The sequence below is a fragment of the Cebus imitator genome, unplaced genomic scaffold, assembly GCF_001604975.1.
Source record: "Cebus imitator isolate Cc_AM_T3 unplaced genomic scaffold, Cebus_imitator-1.0 Scaffold91, whole genome shotgun sequence".
Taxonomy (NCBI): Eukaryota; Metazoa; Chordata; class Mammalia; order Primates; family Cebidae; genus Cebus; species Cebus imitator.
This window is the reverse complement of record NW_016107406.1, coordinates 2,085,367-2,108,003: the sequence shown is the minus strand read 5'-3', so window position 1 is coordinate 2,108,003 and position 22,637 is coordinate 2,085,367.

The window sequence follows — 22,637 nt, the reverse complement described above, 5'->3', positions numbered from 1 at the left end:
CTGTACTAGGTATTTTTTTAATTTTTAATTTTTTTTGAGATGGGAGTTTTGCTTTTGTCATCATGACCTTGGCTCACTGCAACCTCCCACTTCCGGGTCCAAGCAATTCTCCTTCCTCCGCCTCCTGAGTAGCTGGGATTACAGGCACCTGTCACCATGCCTGGCTAATTTTTGTATTTTTAGTAGACATGGGGTTTTGCTATGTTGGCCAGACTGGTCTCAAACTCTTGACCTCAGGTAATTCGCCCTTCTCAGCCTCCCAAAATGCTGTGATTACAGGCGAGAGCCACCACACCCAGCCAAAGTTTCTCAGACTTTTCTTATTTTTGATAACCTTGATGGTTTTGAGGAGTGCTAATCAGGTAAATTACAGGAAACCCCACTATCGAGATTAGTCTGATACTTTTCTCAGGAACAGACTGGGTTCTGTGTTTGGGGGAGGAAAATGATGGAGGTAACATGCCATTTTCATCACATCTTATCAAGGATTATCACTGTGATGGTGACTGGAGCACCTGGCAGGGCTGGTGCTTCACTTTCCTCACTGTGAAGTCGTCACTCATTGCCCTTCCCCTTTCCCTACTGTACCCTTTGGAAGGAAACCAGTAAGCATAGCCCATACTTGGTGAGTGAGGAATCATATCCCACCCGCTTGAGGGAAGAATATTTACAAAAATTTCTTGGAAACTTTTGCCTGGGAAATCTGCTCATTCTTCCCCATTTATTTATTCAATCATTTATTTTTATCAGTAGGATCTTGTGGATATTTATTTAATACTTTGGGATATAATCCAACACTACTTTATTTTTTGTTGTTGCTCAAATTGTTCCAGCTTTAGCCCTTGGGAGATCTTTTAGCTTGTTTATGTGCCCCTGTTACATACCATAATCATTGTGTGTGTGTGTGTGTGTGTGTGTGTGTGTGTGTGTGTGTGTAACAGGTATCTGGGGCCAGGCGTGGTGGCTTATGCCTATAATTCCAGCACTTTGAGAGGCCAAGGCAGGCAGGTCACCTGAGGTTAGGAGTTCAAGATCAGCCTGGCCAAGTTGACGAAATGACATCTGTACTAAAAATATAAAAATCAGCCAGGTGAGGTAGTGCATGCCTGTAATCCCAGCTACTCGGGAGGCTGAGGCAGGAGAACCTGGTTGAACCCAGGAGGCAGAGGTTGCAGAGAGCCCAGATCACACCACTGTACTCCATCCTGGGTGACAGAAACAAAAACAAAAACAAAAACAAAAAACCAAACAGGATCTGGGCTGTTGGTGTGCTTATTGCTGTTGGGATGTCATTGATTTCAGGCCCCCTAAGCTGACAGATGGGGGGAATATATATGTGTAGTAACCTGTGTAAATACACAATATTTATCAGTTTTTTAATGTGTAGCTTTCTGTATCTATTTAAGCTAAAGATAAATTCATGCTGGTGTCTCTAACTCTAATCCATTACCAAATGGATGATTCCAGCCTCCTTCCCTTGCTTATCTGTAACAACCACTCAACTGTGAGAAAGCTGACCTCCACCATCCGCCATCCATTAATTTAATTATTTGACTCCACTATACAGAGAGGTATCAGAATTGTTAGCCTGTAACCCCGAGGGAAATAACTTTATCAAATAGTTTCCTTAGTCTTTATTCTGAAGACTCACTCATTTCCATAGTTACTTGGATCAGCATCATTTTCCTTCAACCCCTTTACAAATTGTTTAAAACATGTGTAACATAGATTGTTTTGTTATAGTATGTATTCCATCTTGGAATACCTTGACCTTCTAAATGATTTCTCTAAATTTGCATACATTATAATCACCTTTTTGTGGTATAAGGCTCTATAGATTTAACAAATGCCTATTGTGAATATCCACCATTACAATATCATACAAAATAGTTTCACCACCCTAAAAATTCTTCTGTGCTTTACCCATTCAACCCTGCCTCAACCCCTGGCAAACACTGATTCTTTTTTTTTTTTTTTTTACTATCTCGATAGTTATACCTTTAACACATTTATTTGAAATCATTTATTTATTAATATGCTTACAGGGTTTATTATGTTTTTTCATGTCTTGTTAGCTGATTTCCTTTTATCACTGAATAATGTTTTGTTGTGTAGATGTACCACAGTTTATCCATTCACCTATGGAAGGACATCTTGGTGGCTTTCTGTTTGGGGCTGTTATGAATAGAGTTGCTATAGACATATCTGCATGCAGGTTTTTGTATGGACATACCTTTCAAATCAGTTGGGTAAATGTCTAGTTGGAGCATATGGAAAGACCATGGTCAGCTTTGTAATAAACTGCCAAACTGTCTTTCAAAGTGGCTGTACCATTTTGCATGCCCACCAGCAATGAATAAGCATCCCTGGTGCTCCACGTCCTCAACAGAATTTGGTGATATCAGCGTTAGGGGTTTTGCCCATTCTAACAGGTGTGTAGTGATTTCTCATTACTGTTTTAATTTGCAATCCCCTATTGACTTTGCATTTGCGTTTGGTTGTATGATTCATTTTGAGTTAATAATTTTGAAAAGTTTAAGATCTGTGTCTATATTCACTTTTTTTTGCATATGGACATTAAGTCATTCTGGTACCCTATGGAACAGACTATCCTTTCTTTATTGAGTGGCCTTTGCTCCTTTGTCAAAGATCAGTGTTACTGTAGGTCTTTCTGTTGGCTCTCTCTTCAATTCCAGTTACCCATGAATCTTTTCTTTTGCCAAAACCACAGACTTGATGACTGCAGCTTTATAGCAGGTCTCCAACTTGGTCTCTCTTCTTTAGTATTGTATTGGCTATTATCTGTCATTTGCCTTTATGTATAAACTTTAGAATCAGTTTGTCAATTTTATAAAATGTCAAAAATTCTTGCTGAAGTTTCGATTGGGATCACGTTGAATCTATAGAACAAGTTGTGAAGAACTGACATCTTAACAATATTGAGTCTTCCAATCCATGAATATGAAATATCTCTCCATTTATTTAGATCTTCTTTAATTTCAAGTATCGTAATTTATAGTTTTCAGTATATAGATCTTGGACATATCTTGTTAGATTTATATTTCTTCTATTTTCTTTGGTGCTATTGTAAATGGCATTTTTTAAAAAATTCATTTTTCATTTGTTTATTTCTGGTATACAGGAAACAACTGACTTTTGTATATTAACTCTTGTATCACATGAAATTACTGAAATCTCTTACTAGTTCCAAGAAACTTTTAATGATTTGCTGGGATTTTCTACATAGACAATAATGTCATCTGCGAATAAAGACAGTGTTAGTTTTTCTTTTCCAATCCACATACCTTTGATTTTTCTTTCTTTTCTTATTGCGCTAGGTAGAACTTTCAGTTCCATATTAAATAGGAGTGGTGAGAGGAACATCTGTGTCTTATTCATAATCTTAGAAAAAAATCCAGTTTTTCATAATTAAATATGATATTTGTCATAACTTTCTATAGGTGTGTTTTTATTAGGTTAAGGAAATTTCCTTCTATTCCTACTTTGCTATGAGCTTTTACTACGAATGACTTGGATTTTGTAAAATGTTTTTTCTTCATCAGTTGGTGTGATGATATGATTTTCTTTCCTTAGCTTGTTGATATGGTGGATTATATTAATTGAGCTTTGAATGTTGAACCAGTCTTGTATACCTGGAATAAACTCCACGTTTGTGGTGTGTAATTCCTTTCTGTTTTGAGACAGAGTCTTACTTCATGCACCCTGGAGTGCAGTGGTGCAATCTGCAACTTCTGACTCCCAGATTCTTGCAATTCTCGTGTCTCAGCCTCCCGAGAAGCTGTGTGTCACTGTGCCCAGCTAATGTCTGTATTTTTAGTAGAGATGGGGTCTCATCATGTTGGCCAGGTTGGCCTCAAACTCCTAACCTCAAGTGATCTGCCAGCTTGGCCTCCCAAAGCACTGGGACTACAGGCATGAGCCACCACACCCAGCCTGTAGCATCTAATTCTTTTTATACATTATTGAATCTCAGGTATGATGGTTTTTTGAGTATTTTTGCATCTATGTTTATGATAGATATTGGTCTGTGGGTTTTTTTTTTGTGATGTCTTTATCTGGTTTTGCTATTAGAGTAATGTTGGCTCACAGAACAAGCCAGTACATGTTCCCTCTGTATCTATTTTCTGGAAGACAGTGCAGATAATTGGTATTATTTTCTTATTAAATGTTCAGTAGAAATCACCAGTGAAAATCATTTGGGCTGGTGCTTTCTTTCCTGGAAAGTTAATTATTGATTTAATTTTCTTAGTAGACATGGGCCTACTCAGATTACCTATTTTTCTTTGTGTGAGTTTTGATAGTTTCATCTTTCAAAGTTCACTCACTTACATTATCCATTTTATAACTGATCCACTTCATCTAAGTTGCTACCAAATTTATAAGCATAGAGTTGTTCATAGCACTTCTTCGTTATCTTTTTAATGTCCATGGGATCACTAGCAATAATCCTTCTTTCATTTCTGATATCAGTAATTTGTTACTTCTCCCTCTCTCTCTCTCAACCTGGCTAGAGGTACTTCAAGTTTATTAATGTTTTTTTCAAATAATTAGATTTAGGTTTTCTTTTGTTTTCCTGTTTTTAGTTATATTGATTTCTGCTCTAATTTCTATTATTTCTTTCCTTCTGCTTGGTCCAAGTTTAAATTGCTTTTCTTTTTCTAGTTTCCTAAGCTTAGGATATTGAATTTAGATCTTTCTTCTTTTGTAATATATGTATTTAATGCCATAAATTTCTCTTGAAGGTCTTCTTTTTCTGGATCCCACAAATCGATAATTTCTCTTGAGACATCTTCTTTGACCCTGATACTTTTTTAGAAATGTGCATTTTACTCTCCTAATATGTGAATATTTTTCAGGTATCTTTCTGTTATTGTTTAGTTTAACTCTATTGTGATTTGAATATATATTTTGTACAGTTTCTATTCTTTTACATTTAAGGTGCCTATTGAGTGTCTATTTAAGATTTCTATTTTTTTTTTGCTACAAAGAGAATAAAATACATAGAATACAACTAACAAAGGATGTAAAGGACCTCTTCAAGGAGAACTACAAACCACTGCTCAATGAAATAAGAGAGGACACAAACAGATGGAGAAACACTCCATGCTCATGGTTAGGAAGATGAATATTGTGAAAATGGCCATACTGCCCAAAGTAATCCATAGATTCAATGCTATCCCCATCAAGCTACCAATGACCTTCTTCACAGAACTGGAAAAAAACACTTTAAACTTCATATGGAATCACAAAAGACCCCACATAGCCAAGACAATCCTAAGCAAAAAGAACAAAGCCAGAGGCATCACAATGCTGAACTTCAAACTATGCTACAAGGCTACAGTAATTGAAACAGCATAGTACTGGTACCAAAACAGAGACATAGACCAATGGAACAGAACAGAGATCCCAGCAGAAACACCACACATCTACAACCATCCGATCTTTGACAAACCCAGCAAAAACAAGCAATGGGGAAAGGACTCCATGTTTAATAAATGATGTTGGGAAAACTGGCTAGCCATGTGCAGAAAGCAGAAACTGGACCCCTACCTGTCACCGTACACTAAAATTAACTCCAGATGGATCAAAGAATTAAACATAAAGCCTAACACCATAAAAACACTAGAAGAAAACATAGGCAAAACCATCCAGGACATAGGTATAGGCAAGGACTTCATGACTAAAACACGAAAAGGACTGGCAATAAAAGCCAAGATAGACAAATGGGATCTAATGAAGCTCCAGAGCTTCTTTATAGCAAAAGGAACCATCATTAGGGTGAATCAGCAACCAACAGAATGGGAAAAGATTTTTGCAATCTACCCATCTGACAAAGGGCTAATATCCAGAATCTACAAAGAACTGAAACAGATATACAAGAAAAAAACAAACAACCCCATCCAAAAGTGGGCAAAGAATATGAACAGACACTTTTCCAAAGAAGACATTTATGAAGCAAACAAACATATGAAAAAATGCTCATCATCACTGGTCATTAGAGAAATGCAAATCAAAACCACACTGAGATATCATCTCACACCAGTTAGAATGGTGATCATTAAAAAATCTGGAGACAACAGATGCTGGAGAGGATATGGAGAAATAGGAACTTTTACACTGTTGGTGGGAGTGTAAATTAGCTCAACCATTGTGGAAGACAGTGTGGTGATTTCTCAAGGATCTAGAAATAGAAATTCCATTTGACCTAGCAATCCCATTACTGGGTGTATACCCAAAGAACTATAAATCGTTCTACTATAAAGACACATGCACATGTATGTTCACTGCAGCCCCGTGTGCAATAGGAAAGACATGGAACCAACCCAAATGCCCATCAGTGATAGACTGGACAAAGAAAATGTGGCACATACACACTATGGAATACTATGCAGCCATAAAAAACGATTAGTTGGTGTCTTTTGTAGGGACTTGGATGAATCTGGAAACCAACATTCTCAGCAAACTGACACAAGAACAGAAAGCCAAACACTGTATGTTCTCACTCAAGGTGAGTGTTGAACATGGAGAACATGTGGACTTAGGGAGAGGAGTATCACATACTGAGGGCAGTTGTAGGGGGTAGGGGAGAGACAGCAGGGGGTGGGGAAGGAGGGGAGGATGGGAAGAAAAAACATGGTGAGAAATGCCAGGTATAGTATGCACCTAAAGTAAAACAAATAGATTAAAAAAAAAAGATTCTATTACCTTGAATGTTGTGTATGTTAATGATTGTTCTGTGTAAGCTTCAATAAAATAAGTATTCTGATATCGTTTAATGGAATATCCTGTAAATGTCAATTAGATAAAGTTGATTGATAGTGCTGTTCAACTATATCCTTACTGATTTTCTGTCTGCTTGGGCTAGAAGTTACTGACAGAGAAACTTCAGTTTTCTGAAATATGTAAATTCACAAATATGAGTGAATTTACATATTTCTCTGTTTGGTCCTTTCAGCTTTTGCCTCATGTATTTTGATGTTCTGTTATTAGGTGCATACATATTTAGAATTATAATGTCTTTTTGGAGAACTGACCCCTTTGTCATTATGTAATCCCCCTCTTTATCCCTAATAGTTTTCCTTGTTCAGAAGTTTGGTTTATCTGAAATTAATATAGCTATTTCAGCTTTCTTTTGATTAGTGTTAACATCATGTATCTTCACCCTTTTACTTTTAACGTATATAAGTTTTATATTTACAATGAAATTCTTATAGACAATATGATTGGGTAACTTTTTTACCCACTCTGACAGTCTCTGTCATTTAATTCATTTAACTGATGTTTTTAGTTTATTCACACTTAATTATTGATATATTATATTAATACATATCAGGTTTATAATTGCATCTATTCATTGCATTTGTTTCTTTTTCTGCCTTCTCTAGTCTTAATTTAGCATTTTATATAATACGTTTTTATGTTCTTTTTTATTATATCAATTAGGTTATTTTAAACATTTTGTTAATGATTGCCCTAGAGTCCCCAGCATAATATTTTATTAGTCTATATGTAACAACCCTATTCTGCTTCATGGGTAATGAAGACATCTTATAACAGATTACTTCCATTTCCTCCCTTTCATCTCTTGTGATGTTGCTGCCACACATATTACTTATCAGTATGATATAATCACTCAATATATCATTACTATTATTTAAAATTTATCTTTGCAGTAACATGGATGGAGCTGTAGAGCATTATCCTAAGTGAATTAACACAGGAACAGACAACCAAGTACTCCATGTTCTCACTTGTAAGTGGGAGCTAAACATTGAATATACATGGACACCAAGAAGAAAACAATAGGCACCAGGCCTTCTTGAGGGTGAAGGATGGGAGAATAGTGAGAACTAACAAACCATCTGCCAGGTGCTATGCCGATTACCTGGGTGACAAAATTATCTGTATATCAAACCCCCGACACACAATTTACCCATGCAACAAACCTGCAAACCTGCACATGTACCGCAGAACCAAAGATAAAAGTTGGACAAAAATTACCTTTTAGATAAATTAAGAATAAGAGAAATAAAAAAATATTTTATTTTACCTATATGTATTATTTTCTCAGTACTCTTCATCCTGTAGTCTAAGTTTCTGACTGTCATTTTCCTTCTCCCTGAAGAACTCGTATTCACATTCCTTGAAGGTTGAGCCTGCTACTGCTGACTACACACTGTTTTTGTTTTTCTATGAAAGTGTATATATGTTTTGTTCTTGGAAGCGTAATTTTACTGGTTATAGATTTCTAGATGGGTGTTTCTTTCTTTCTTTCTTTCTTTCTTTCTTTCTTTCTTTCTTTCTTCCTTTCTTTCTTTCTTTCTTTCTTTCCTTCTTTCTTTCTTTCTTTCTTTCTTTCTTTCTTTCCTTCTTTCTTTCTTTCTTTCTCTTTCTTTCTTTCTTTCCTTCTTTCTTTCCTTCTTTCTTTCTTTCCCTTTCTTTCTTTCTTTCTTTCTTTCTTTCTTTCTTCTTTCTTTCTTTCCTTCTTTCCTTCTTTCCTTCTTTCCTTTTCTTTCTTTTTTTCTTTGTTTCCCTTTATTTTTCTTTCAACACTTTAAATTCTTCACTCTATTCTTGCCTAGTTACGTTCTCAAGAAAAGTCTGCTATAATCATTACATCAATAATATTGAGAGTGAACTATTTAAAGGGTAGAGAGTTTCCCCTTCTTGCTTCTTTCAAGATTTTTCTCTTTGTTTTCAATTTTCTGCCACATAAATATTATGTTTATATATATATATATAATTTGTGTGTGTTTCTGTATGTATGTGTGAGACAGCAAACAGTAGATATATATATTCTTAGTTATATACATATATATATATATATATATATATATACATGTGTATGTCTCCAATATACTAGAGAGCTGTTCCAGTTATATACCCTTAGTTATATACATATATACATACATATATGTCTCTCAAATATACTGAAGCAGCTCTCCAATAAGCTGGAGCTGCTGTCCAGCATATTGGAGAGATATTATATATATATATATATAATGAAAAGCAGGAAATATATATATAATATATTTATATATAAATATATAAAATAAATATATATAAATATATAAAATATATAAATATATATATTTATAATATAAATATGTGTTTATATATATATATATATATATACATATATGTATATATACACATATATTTCCTGCTTGCTGTTGTCTGAGCTTGCTTGATTGTGGTTTGATATCTGCTATTAAGTTGAAAAATTCTCAGCCACTTCTGATAATACTTCTGTCCTACTTTTTCTTTTCCCTCTGGTGTTCCAATTACGTACATTCTACAACATTTGTAACTGTCCCACAGTTCTTGGCTGTTCTGTTATGCTTGTTTTCATTCTTTTTTTTCCATTTGCATTTTAGTTTGGGAAATTTCCATTGACTTATCTTCAGATAACTAATTCTTTCCTTGGTTGTGTCTTCTGCTGATGAGTACTTCAAAGGCATTCTTCATTTCTATCAGAGTGATTTTTATTTCTACCATTTCTGTTTGATTCTTTCTTAGAGAGTCAATTTCTCTGCTTTCGTTGCCATCTATTGTTTCCTGTTATTTACTGTCTCCCTTAGACCCTTTACCACATTAATTATATTTATTTTAAATTTTCCGTATGGTAAATGTAACATCTGTGTCACTTTTGAGTCTGGTTCTGATGCTTGTTTTACCTCTTCAGAACTTTTTCCTTCCCTTTTGTAATACCTTTTAATTTTTTTTTTTGTTGTTGTTGAAATCCAGTCATGTTGTAATGGGTAATAGAAACTGAAGTAAATAGACCTTTAGCGTGAGAATTTATGCTCATCTGGTAAGAAGTTGTCCTGTGTTTAATGTTTCCTGTAGGTATAGGTGCCAGTGGCTTCCAACTCCTCTAGTTTTCATGTCATCTCCCTTGTTCTGTTTGCACTTTCCTGAGTACTCCTTCTCAGAGAAAGTCTGTACAAATGCACTCTTTCAAATGCACTCCTTCAGTTGCTGTCTGCTGTTACTACACTGGAGCCCTGTGGGTGTGATGGTGAGGTGTGAAGAGAGGAAGCCTTCCATGGTTTTATAATTAAGTCCCAGCCTCTTAGTTGGTCTTTCCACAGTGCTGACTCAGTGATAGAGCTTCCTCCTCCCTCCTTATATGAGATAAGAAGGCTAATAAGATGCTGGAGTGCAGGGAATACCTTTTAGAAAGATGGGACAAAGCTCTGGTAATCATTTCTCCTGGACAGTGGGTCATTTTTATGGAGGAAGCTCTGGGTTTATTTCAGAAGGATTAATTTACCCCTCTCTCTGCCAGAGCCACTCAGGGATATTTATTGGCTGTTCACCATAAGAACCTGGTAGGGTTCTTACAGGTAAAACCTAGGAAGGTATGTGGTTCTTCTGTGGCTCCCAAGAGTGTCTCCTCCCATTTGAGCACTATACTCAGTGTATTAGTTTGCTAAAACTGTCATAACAAAGTGGCACAAATGAGGTGTTGTAAACACATGAATTTATTTTGTCATGATTCTGGAGGCAAGAAATGCAAGATCAAGGTGCCATCAGGGTCAGTTTCACTGAGGGCTCTCTCTTTGGCTTGTAGATGCTTATCTTCTAGCTATTTCCTCACATATCTGCCCGCTCAACTTGTTTGTGTCCTAATTGTCTCTTCTTATAAGAACACATCATATTGGATAAGGGCCTACCCTAATGATCTAATTTAGCCTGAATAAACTCTTAAAAGACTCTACTTCCAAATACAATCCCATTCTGAAGTACTGAGGATTAGGATGTCAACATGTAAATTTTAGTGGGCAAAATTCAGCCCATAGCACTCAGTTCCTGGTAATTCAATGAAGTTATAGTTCACGGCTCCAGTAGTTCTTGCTCCAGGTGTGCAGATCTTAGCTGTGACTGGCTCCGAATTAACTTGTCCCTTCAGACTTCAGGTTACAGTTTGCTCTGCAACGTCCATTCTCTGAGGAGACAAAGAAAATCTTCAAACGTCAGTTTTTTCAAACCTTTCCCATAAGAATGAGAGTGATGACTTCCAAGCCCTTCACATGTCAGAGCTGAAACCAGATGCCTGGCAGAGTTCTTGAAGACCTTCACAAGTCCTCTCCCCTTTGGAGCCCCATTAAGGGAATCATTATTCCCCCCAGCACCTATCACAATATGGCATTTTAGTATTTAATAACTTGCTTTGCATTGGTGATTTGTGTGTCTCCATTCACTCTACCAGAGCCTCCATCAGGGCACCAACAGTGTCTCTTTGGTCCTCTGCTGAATCACCATTGTACAGTATGTAGTGGATAACAAATAGTGGTTCAATGGATGAATGAAGTAAGTCATTAAAACAGAGCTGCATCTCACTTTAATGTCTTTTTCAATAGAAGAAAATAAAAATGTATTTTCAATGTCATTATTAGACATTTTGATTCTAAAATTTTCTCTTTGTACTGTTGAGCCATTAAAATGCTTTTCTTGGAGTTTTTAAGAAAATGACCTGCTCAGTCACTGCTCTGACAAGGCCTCAGCTTTTGAGTCCAGAGCAGTGCAGAGTTATACAACTAAAGCTTAGGGGTGGTCCCAGAATGGGGCCTGCGGGATGAAGCCAAGCTCCCTAGCCCTTCAAGTTGGGGGCTTCTCTTATGTCTATCTCCTGCAACTTCCTTCCCTATACTCTGTGCATTCACCACATCAGAGGCCTCTCCCTTTGTTGAATTCACCATATTCTTTCATATCTCCAGATCTTTCCTTTCTTCCCTTTCCAGGCAGGAAAGCCCAAGCCACTGCTCAGCCTTCCGAAATCAGCTCAAATACCACTTTGTTGGTACAGCTTGCCTGAGCCTTCTGGCAAGCCCCGTCACCTCCTGCTGTGTGTTCCTTCGGTCTCCGTGGGTGAGCACACTCATCTCAGCACCAAACTGGAATCCTCTCTCACCTCTTTCACATCACAACCACGAACCCTTTGAGAGGAGGTAGAGGCTACTTAACTCATCTTTCCATCCGTAGGGTCTCTTGGATGGAAAATAAGAGTCAAATTCAGACCCTAAGAATCTCTTTACCATTTCTCCTGGTTGCTTTCTTCTGCTTTTCACTAACTCTCCTATCCTATTGCCAGGTCATCCTATAGTTGTTTTGCTCTGAAATTCAGTGTGAAAACCTGCCCCCTGCAAAGCTCTGTCTTTTTAGAGCTTCAGCATTACTGCCTTGACATATATTATTCAAACATTTCTGAAAACATGTTCCCATGCTTGTTCTTGTTCCCATCAACCAGACAACTGTGTTTATGGGGAGGAACTAAATTTAGTTTCCTCTGTAGAAGTTTAAGTGCCATTTAGAGCAGCTACACAACTAATTTGAGGTGTCAGTTCCAGCCTTGCGGAGAATGTGCCAGCACAGCAGCATGGAGTTTGAACATGTCAGCCCATTTCTTCTTCATCCCATACAGGCTGTGGTCATCGCTACTTGCTTTGGCCTTTTGTCTTCTGCAAAACACCTAGCATCATATTCTGTGCAGGGTGTCGTGCAGAAAGAAGGAAAGAGTAATAGGTAGTAGAAATCTTAGTCCCAAACCCCAGATGTGTCCGAAATAGCACTTTCTTTTCCATAACGTAGTTGAGTCTTTGACTCTAAGTCTCCAATCTGACTAACTGTGAGAAAATTTAACTTTGGGCTTCCTTGTCATCCCCATCAAACACTTATGCAGTGTCAAGGAATCTTAGGGTCGGGAGCCTGGAGTGGATGAGGGGTGGGAGACAGAGCCGCTTGCCTTCGGTTGGCAGTCTGTACAGGCTACTGCTGGGTGAGCCCTCATTCCTGTGCTCAGCTCTGCTCAGGCCCTGTGGCCTCCTACTACTTTCCTTTGATGCTTGTATGCTCTCATTCATTCCTTTTGGCCATTTCTCTGTGGCCTTGCTGACTCCCTGCTGTTATGTCTGGGAAGCGGTGTTCAAATTACTGGGACACAACCCACAGAATTCTTTGTCTCTTCTTCCATGCTGGGGGCCTCTCTTCCTATTCTTAGGTTTGGAAAGCTCCATGTCCACAACTTTGGGTACAAGGCTCTGTCATGTCCCGTGTGCCCTCCCTTTTAGGTCTTCCACAAAATCTGCTAGCTCTGTTAAGATCCTAGCTTTTGAATACAATAACCAGGGTGTCTTGTAGACCACTTTTGCTTTCTGCCCTGAAACACACTATCCGCAAGGTGATGAGTCAGCATTCAGCTGATGACCTACCTGAATAAAGGAAAGGAAAGCAAGAAATGTAGGAAGAAAGATAATATAGATTCAAATTTAAAAATATCACATGGCCATAGTCGAAAGGTAGGGGATACTCAGGGGGGCAGAGAGACCATTTCTCATCTCAATCTCCGTAATGTTCTGGACCAAAACTCTCCTGCCAGTGGACTTGCTCTCTTTGCTGTTTCAAACACAATGCAATACTTGGGTTAACTCTCATTGACGGTGGCACTAAATTCCTTGTGTTAACCTTCTGTCATTTATGTAAGATGGTTACCATTCCAGAGTAGAAATGTGGGAGAGGGAGTGACAAGTCACAGGCTGTGCTTGTGATGTTCTGATAAGCCTGCGGGTTCACTCTCTGATGAATGCTTTGATTACCTGTGCATGACAGACCACATCTCCCACTCTCTCATCGGAACTGGCTGTCATATCCGTTAAGAGTGTGCACCAGGGAGCTGTTGAGGAGATGATGGTTCTCTGTGGGAAATGCAAGGGTCTCATAGCCCTTTGCTCTGGGGAAGCCAGGTTGCCTCCCAGTGGAGAGCCAGGAAGAATGTGAGGTGGGGAAGGAACGTTGCTGGCTCCAAAGAAAAAGAGATAGTGAAGCACGGCAGAATGTTAAATAGGATTAAAAAGAAAAAAATCTGCTCGGGGAGGTCTACCTCCAAATGTCATATCCATGACTTCAGTTGCATTGGGGAAATTTGCCTGATTCATGGATCCCTCTAAGAAGAATTGGGTTGTTGAGGTCTTTATTCTCTAGCATAGATGGCTTTCCTTTCTCAAAGCACGAAAAGGCCACCATCGCTGGTTCAGCCTCTGTCCTTTCAATAAGTAACAAATACAAATATAAATTAGTAAGATCAAGATAAAAACATGATGCAGCTTTCAGATTAGTGGGCTCTCAGAGAAGCTGGACATGAGAAGCATGTATGTGACCTTCTATATTCACCTCTCGTTGCCAGGCCTGAGGAGAGTTTGGGGGTGTCCCTGGAACTCCTGAGGAAGATGTCCCAGGGCACAGTGGCCTTCTTTCTGCATCAAAGAGACCTCAGTTTGAATCCTGATTCTCTGGGCTGTGCAATGTGGGCACTAAACCTCTCTGAGTTCATTTTCTCATCCACCTTACAAAGCCGATCATAATTGGAAAAGACAATACATATAAAGGGCATGTGCAGTGCCCAGACCAGAGCTGGACTATTTTCAGTCACTTCCTGTGTGTTTATCATGTGCCAGTCACCATGTTACATGCTTAGCATGCATAATCTCATTTAAGAGGAATTTGAACCTGAGAAAGCTGGATATACATTCATGAAAGAAATTCAAACTCTAGGAATCTGTCTAAAGAAAATAACAGTGTGCACCCAAGGATCTTAATAACAAATATTTCAATATTGTATGAGTGAAAAAAATCAGAAATAACCAATGTCCTACAACAAGGAAATGATGAAGGAGATGGTTGTATACCTGTTAAAACGATGCTGCAAGAGAAGACTTAAGGACAAAGAGAGAAATCCACAGTAATTGTAGGTTTTAAAAATCACTTTAAAATTGTGTACAGAATGAATGACTTTTTATGTAAATGTATGAATATATGTCCATAGAAGATGAATGGAATGACACATGTCAAGTGCTGACAGTGATTTCATCCAGATTTGGGTCAAACTGGTTATTTCTGACTTCAGCCTTGTACATAGTTGAATTTTCAGCTTCTTCCCAATGACCATCTGCTGTTAAGTAATAAAACCAAAACAACAACAAAAAAAGTTATTTGGAACGTAAACAATTTAAGTGGTAGACACATATTTGCATTCTTTTGATGGTTTTCTCTAGTGCCTGGTGAAAGAATTTGGTAAACAAAGCCTCTATTTGATTTTAAACTTTTCAGTTGAGCTGAAAGTAGCACACTGGGGAGGCCAGGTAGAGGCTGTTAACCCAATTTTAGAAAGCAGCGTCCTGAGAGAGGCAGGGAGCCTGGAATCTTGCTGATGATGAGCCAGTGGGAGGTCAGACCTGAGGTCTATTTCGCTGCCAGTGGCTTTTCAGATGCTGTGAGGAAATTTACAGAGAAGGCACCATGTGGTTTTCAGAACAGTCAGCTCCTGGAGAATTTGGAAACAAGTGGTCTGCATCTGACTTTCCCACCTTCCTCCACCCATTGGAAGATCTGATTGTCACACTTCCCATCTTGTGGCAGGGCCTCAAAGGAGTGAGGAGGGGTGAGTAAGGCGTATCCTGGAGAAACTTAAATATTTCCAGAAAAAATCGAGTCCCAGACTGAGTGGGAGGGATGGGTCTTTTTTTCCCTGGAAATACTGATAACTTTTTATATGAAAATGTGTATCTGTTTTTAAAAGTATGAAACATATCACATATTTATATGAATAGAATTGTTATATCTCTATATATGTATGTGTGTGTGTGTGTACGCTACGCTTTAGTAATTCATTCATATTGATGCAAGTAGCTGTAATTCATTTATTTTTCACAGATGTGTGCTATTCTAGGGCAAATCTAAACCACAATTTATGTATGCATTTCCTTTTTTAAAACAATTTTTTACGATTACATGCAATGCCATTATGAACTGGCACACAAGTACAATCTTACTGAGACTACAGGTTGAGTCTCCTTACTCTGAAAATCTGAAATCCAAAATGCTCCAAAATCAGAAAATTTTGAGTGCCAACATAACACCACAACTGAAAAATTTCATATATGAGCACTTAACACTAACTTTCATGCATGAAAGTATTTAAAATAGTGTATAAAATTACATCCAGACTATGTATATGAGGTTTATATGAAATAAATGACTTCTGTGTTTAGACTTGGGTCTCAATGCCAAGACATTTTATTAGGTATATGCAAATATTCTAAAATCCAGAAAAATTCTAAACCTGAAATTCTTCTGGTTCCATTAATTTTGGATAAGAGATACTCAACCTGTATGTACCCGCAAATAAAATTCAAAGGGTTATTAGAGGGCAAAAAATTCTTCAAAATAACTAAGTAGCACTAAATTGTTTTTCAAATGGTTTTATCAATTTACACCACCATAAGTCTTTTACGACAATTTCTATGTTTCTTTGTTATTCTCCTTGTTAACTTTAGTATATTCAGACTTTTTTCTTTTGTAATTTTTGCCAACATGGAGTGGATGCTTGTAATCTGTACTTTATCACTGCTAATGCAAATCATTGTTTCACTTGTTAATGGATCATTTGTGTTTACTCTTTTGTGAAATACCTTTCAGGTCTTTGTCTACTTTTTCTGCTGTGCTGTTTGTTATATTCTTATTGGTTCATTAACAACCTCGATGCATTAGATTGAAGCACTTTATCAGTTATGTGTGTTGCTAACATCTTCCCCAAGTCGGTGGCTTTCCTTTCACTCTTGTGACGTTGTCTAATAAACAGTGATTCTTCAGTTTAATGTAGTTAAGTTTATAATTCCTTTTCTTTAAGATTTTGCATGTGTTTGTCTTATTAAGGATGTTATATCTTGTTCTGTGATAAGAAGTATATTCCATACTGTGTTTTCAGTTTTTGTTCATTGACATCTAAAAATTTAAAAGATTTGTATTTCATATGTGAGTCCTTTTCGATATCAAGGTTTTTCAGTAGTGGTATTAGTGCAACTTTGGGCTCTAGAATTCTTTGTGTTGGGGGGATTCCTTGTGCATCATAGACCTCTCCACACTAGATGTCAGTACCGCTGCTCCCTCTCCTCACTTCGCAGTTATGACAGTGAAAATGGTCTCAAGACATTGCTGTTATACTCCCTGGAGATAGGCTGTCAGATTCAGCAAATAAAAACACAAGACACTGGGTCAAATTGGAATTCCATATAAACACCAAATACTTTTTAGTATAAGTAATGTAATATTTAAGATATAGTTAGATCAAAAATTATTTATTATTTAAATTCAAATGTAACTGTATGTCCAGTATGTTATCTGGCCATGATACTCAAGTGAGAGGTGGAGGATGTTTTAATTGCCTCCTCTTCACCCCGTTGGTGAAGGAGAGATTCAGGCTCTAGGACTGTGAGGATGGCCAAATATATCACATCTAATACTGGAGAGATGGGCTTGTTAGTCACATATATTCACAGCCCAGGTGAGAAGAACGCTGCATGCCACACAAGACCACGCAGTGGTTGCATTTGGAAACAGAGTGAACAACCAGGGTCTTTGTAGTATCAAGTGTGTGGGGTGCCCCCTAGTTCTTATGGGAGGATGGATTTGGCTGATAGGCATTGGAAACCTGCTACTCAGGGATAGGCAGAAACTGTGTCTGGTGCTTTGATAAGGAAAGTTTTAGCTAGAATGGTGTGGGGAACTTGCAAGTAGGCCGTTCGAGACGCTCCCAATTTTATCAAGGCAGCACCAAACATTGATCCTTAATTTTAGGCCTTCAGTCACAAAGTAGGGAGAAATTGTTCCCTTCCCCCAGCCTATTCAGAACCATCGATCCAAATGGAAATTATTTTTGAGCATGATAATGTTGAAATCCAATTTTATATTACATATACATAATGAATTCTCCCAGCACAATTTATTAAATTGTCTCCTCCACCTTCAGTTTGCAGTGCCATCTCTTTAATGTATCAAGTTTCCATAAATAAGTGAGTCTACGATAGGTCTTTCTATTCTCTGCCATTGGACTGTAGCTCCATCCCTAAGACCACAGCCCCAGTCTTAATTAGCGTAGCTTTACAAAGTTCTCAATAACTGGTCGGGCATGTCCTTCACATTGCACTTTACTGGAAAATCGGATTTGTTCTTGTTCCTCTGATCTTCCGTATAAATTTAGTAGAAAGCTCTGAAGCGCTTTAAAAAATTTCTGATAGGGTTTTACTAAATTGAAGTCTATGGATTAATTTGAGGATAACTGATATTTTAACACAATGTTTGTTCTTATTTATAAATATGGTATGCATCCTTCTAGCCTTTTCAAACTTTAATATTTTTATTTAAGGTGTGTGAATAAGATGTAGTTGAGGGCTTTTATGGTATGGTGAGCTGATCTTAGTTTTTAATTCAAATATTAGATTATTTACATTTTTAAAAGTTACTGATCTATTTGGATTTATTTCTATCATCTCACAATTAGGTTCTAGTTTTCCAACTGTTATTTGCCCCTTTTGTTTCTTGATGTTTCACATCAATTGAAAAATATTTTTCTATTGTCTCCCTTTACTACTTTGTTGAATACATCCTTTTCTTGACTGAGCTTTAATATTTATTCAGTCTGTGTCTTTAAAATAAATTTCTCATTATATCTAACTTGTCAAATTTAGTGCCATACACTTCACAGTCTTTTCTTATCATTCTTTTCAATGTCTGTTCTGTACATTCATCCTTCATTCCTGATATTGTTAGTTTATGTGCTCTCTTTTTTCTTTCTTGATCAGTATGACAAGTTTGACAATATCATTAAATTTAAAAAAAAAAAAAAACAGCTTAGATTTTCACCAATTTTCTGGGTTTGTTGTTGTTGTTGATCACTGATCTTATCTTTGTTAATTCATTTTAATGATTCCTTTGGATTAATTTTTTTCATATTTTTCTCTAAGATATAAGCTTTCTCTCTGTTTTGAGAGCCTTTTCTTTTACTAATATAAGCATGCGATGCTATAAATTTCCCTCCAAGAACTATCTTAGCTGCATCTCACAAATTTTGATATGTTGTGTTTTTATTTTCATTTGGCTCGAATGTTTTCTAATTTTTCTTGTGATTTATTTGTTGACCCACACATTATTTAGAATTTGTCATTTAATTTGTAAACACTTGAAAGCTTTCCAGCTAACATTTTATTGCTTATTTCTAGTTTAACCTCATTGTGAGCAGAGAACATACTTTATGTAAATTATTTTAGATTTATTGACATTTATTTTAAGGCCTAGTACATGGTCTATTTTGGTGAATGACTCTTGCATACTTGAAAGAGTGCATATTCTATTGCTGTTGGATGGAGTGTTTTATAAGTACTAATTAGGCCATGTGGGTTAAGAGTATTGTTTATATCTTCTATATCTTTGTTAATTTCCTATCTACATGTTTTATTAAATACTGAGAGTTAATATCTCTAAGTATAATTGTGAAATTGGCTATTTCTCCTTTCAGTTCTATCATATTTTTATGTATATAATTCAGCTTTTCTTAGGTAAATAGAAATTCAGCAATGCTACGTGTGCTTAATGAATTGACTCCTTAATAATTCTGAATATCATGATAGTGTTTCCTGTTCTGAAGTCTAATTTGTTTTATATATCAACCTCTAGCTTTCTTTTGATTAATGTTTTATTGCCTCACTTTTTCCAACCTACTATTTTTATTCTCCCTTTATCTTTGTATTTAAAGTGGGTTTCTCATAGACAATATGAGTTTGTTTTTTATCCACATTGACAGTTTCTACCTTTCAATTGGACTACGTAATTTGCATTTAATATACTCATTGATATGGCAGGATTTCAATCTACCTTTTCACTATGTGTGTTTAATTTGTCCCATATTCTCTTTGATAATTATGTTTCTTACCTTAGTTCGAATTGAATAATTTTCATGATTTCATTTGATTCCACACTTAGTTTATTAACAATAATTTTTATTTTAATTTTAGTGATTTCTCTGGGATATGCATTATACATCTTTAAAATATAATAATCCACCTTCAAGTAATATTATACCACTTTTAATATAGTGTTAGAGCCTCATAAAAGCATATTGCCATTACATTCTCCTCTTTTTTTGTAGTTCAATGTGTATATTGAACTACAGATGTATATAAGTACTAATTATATATATTATATATATTGAACTACAAAAAAGAGGAGAATGAATCATTTGAAAGACATATATATTACAAATAGTTTTCACATTCTCTAGCTTACATAGTTGTTTTATTAATGACGTATTCTGAAAAGCAGCTGTTCTCAATTTTTGATGAGGTCATTAGCTTATAATGAATATCATTATATTTTTGTTGAATATCACTATTTTATATTTAGTGCTTCTTAAACCCCCTAATAAATATTTGCTCATCTCATTACTGAGAAGATAGTCTTTTATATTTTATTCTGGAATTTGTCTAAGCTTAACTTTTAAATTTAGGTTTATAATCCATCTCAAATTAATTTTTATATATGGTGTCTGGGTATGAGTCAGGATTCATTTTACTCCATATAGTATCTGGTTGCTCCATCATTATTTATTGAAAATGCATCCTCCCTCCCTCATAAGTCAAGTGGTCATCATGTAGGGCTATTTCTGGACTCTATATTGATGTATATATCTATGCTTATGCCATATAAACAGTCTTACTTAGCATAGCTTTATAGTAAACATTGAGGCAGTGTAAATCCTCTAACTTTGTTCTCCTTTTTCAAGATTGCCTGGCTATTTTACATTCTTTAATTTCCATTTAAAAAATGGATTCAGCTTGTTGCTTTCTAAAAAAAAAAAAAAAAAAAAAAAGAACGGTAAAAAAATAAAGAATGGTCAAAAGGGGTAGGGAAAGCCTGCAGGCACTTGTAAGCATTTATCTCAGAAAAATTATACTGTGTTCACACAAAAATCTGTATGTGAGTGGTTCTTAGCAATTTTATTTATAATAACAAAAAACCGAAAACACCCTAGATGTCCTTTGATGGGTAATGGTCAAATAAATTGTAGTACATCCATACCATCACATACTATGCAGTGAAAAAAGAATGAACTACTTACCACCTAACTAGTTCAGTTGATCCCAAAGGCATGCTGAGTGGAAAACATCACTGTCAAAAGGTTATGTACTATGTGATTTCTCTTATGTAACATCCTTAAAGTGACAAATAATAGAAACAGAGAACAAATGAGTGATGCCCAGGGGTGAAGGAGAGGGAAAAAGAGAGAAGTGACTGTGACTACAAAAGGGCTCCCCAAATGCTTCTTGAGTGAATGGACAGCAGAACAATTTAAATCAGCGGTTCCCAAATTTTCTGTCTCCAAAAAGTCCTCCTTCCTCTCTGGAAACACCGTATGTTTTAGAACAGCATCACTATAATTCAGCCTGTGTTTTGAAAGTTAGAAAGAGTGAAAGAATTTAATTTCCAGTTTTAGAAATAATTTAATCTTGAAATAATACTGAGCTCTGTCATTTGAGATTTTGAGTAGGTAGAGGTAGCCAGTATCTATCTAATCTTAGCTTTAAGAAAAATCCAGTTACTCATTGATGAGTGCAGGCTTGATTTTAGAGACTTGATGATTTCCATTAGGTTACTTGTAAAAATAAAAAATGCCTGAAGATCCTCTTTACATTCCCAAATCTCAATATGCTTTAGATAGTGAAGTCTCACAAACGTTCAGCCACGAAATATTTCTCGTTATCTGTTCCTCAGCTTAACGCTGAGAAAGAATGTTTTTACGTTACTTGCAGGCAAGGCCTGGGTCACCTTCTGTTCTGTAAGTCACATGTTGCCTACTGTTCCATAGACTGCTTGGCAGGAAATCAGAAAACATCATGAAAGCACCGGTACCTTCACAGGATAGGAAGGCAGGATGGGCAGGTCCATTCAGAGGATGGGGGAATCAAACACTCTGAAGAATGGGTCAATCCATTCAGAGGATGTGGGACTCAATCATTTTCACAGCTGGTTAGTTTCTAGAAATTTCTCAACAATTAAACCCATATTTATTACTATCTTCCACAAAAGGTATCATTCTAGAAATAATTTAGCTCTTCAGCGATGGAAATGTATCACTAAATAGCAGTCCATGGCCTTGACTGACTTCTGGAGCCTTAAAATTAGAGTCAAGAGCAAAGCGTAGTTACTTGAAAAAATGCTTATGATACACTATAACATTAAAATATCAGTGGAAATAATGCAGTTACAGTGGCTATCAATTCACAATGACTAGCTTGGCTATGATCCTGCCACTCTTCATCTCCAGCCATGGGTGAGTGACCATGCTGGTCCAAATTTGATGCTGAGCTGACCAATCAGGTTCTCTCCTGCTGAAATTTGAGCACTGGAGTGAGGTCTTTGGAGGTGGAAAGAAACTGAGGCTGAATCTGGGCAAGGCCCTATGCAGAGTTTTCTTGTCCCTGGCTGAGAGGTCTTTTGGAGTAGCCTCATGTCTGGCCCTTCCTGCTGCCAGGGAGACCAGCTCTTCCTTTGCAACCAGAAAGAATGTTCTGAGTCACAGGGGACAGACCAGCCCATTTATTGAGTGCCTACTGTATGCCAGCAATGTTTATATATTATCTATCAGTCCTGACAACAGCTTTGGGATGGGTGTTATTGCTATTTTCTTTCTTCTTTCTTTCTTTCTTTCTTTCTTTCTTTCTTTCTTTCTTTCTTTCTTTCTTTCTTTCTTTCTTTCTTTCCTCTCTCTCCTTCCTTCCTTCCTT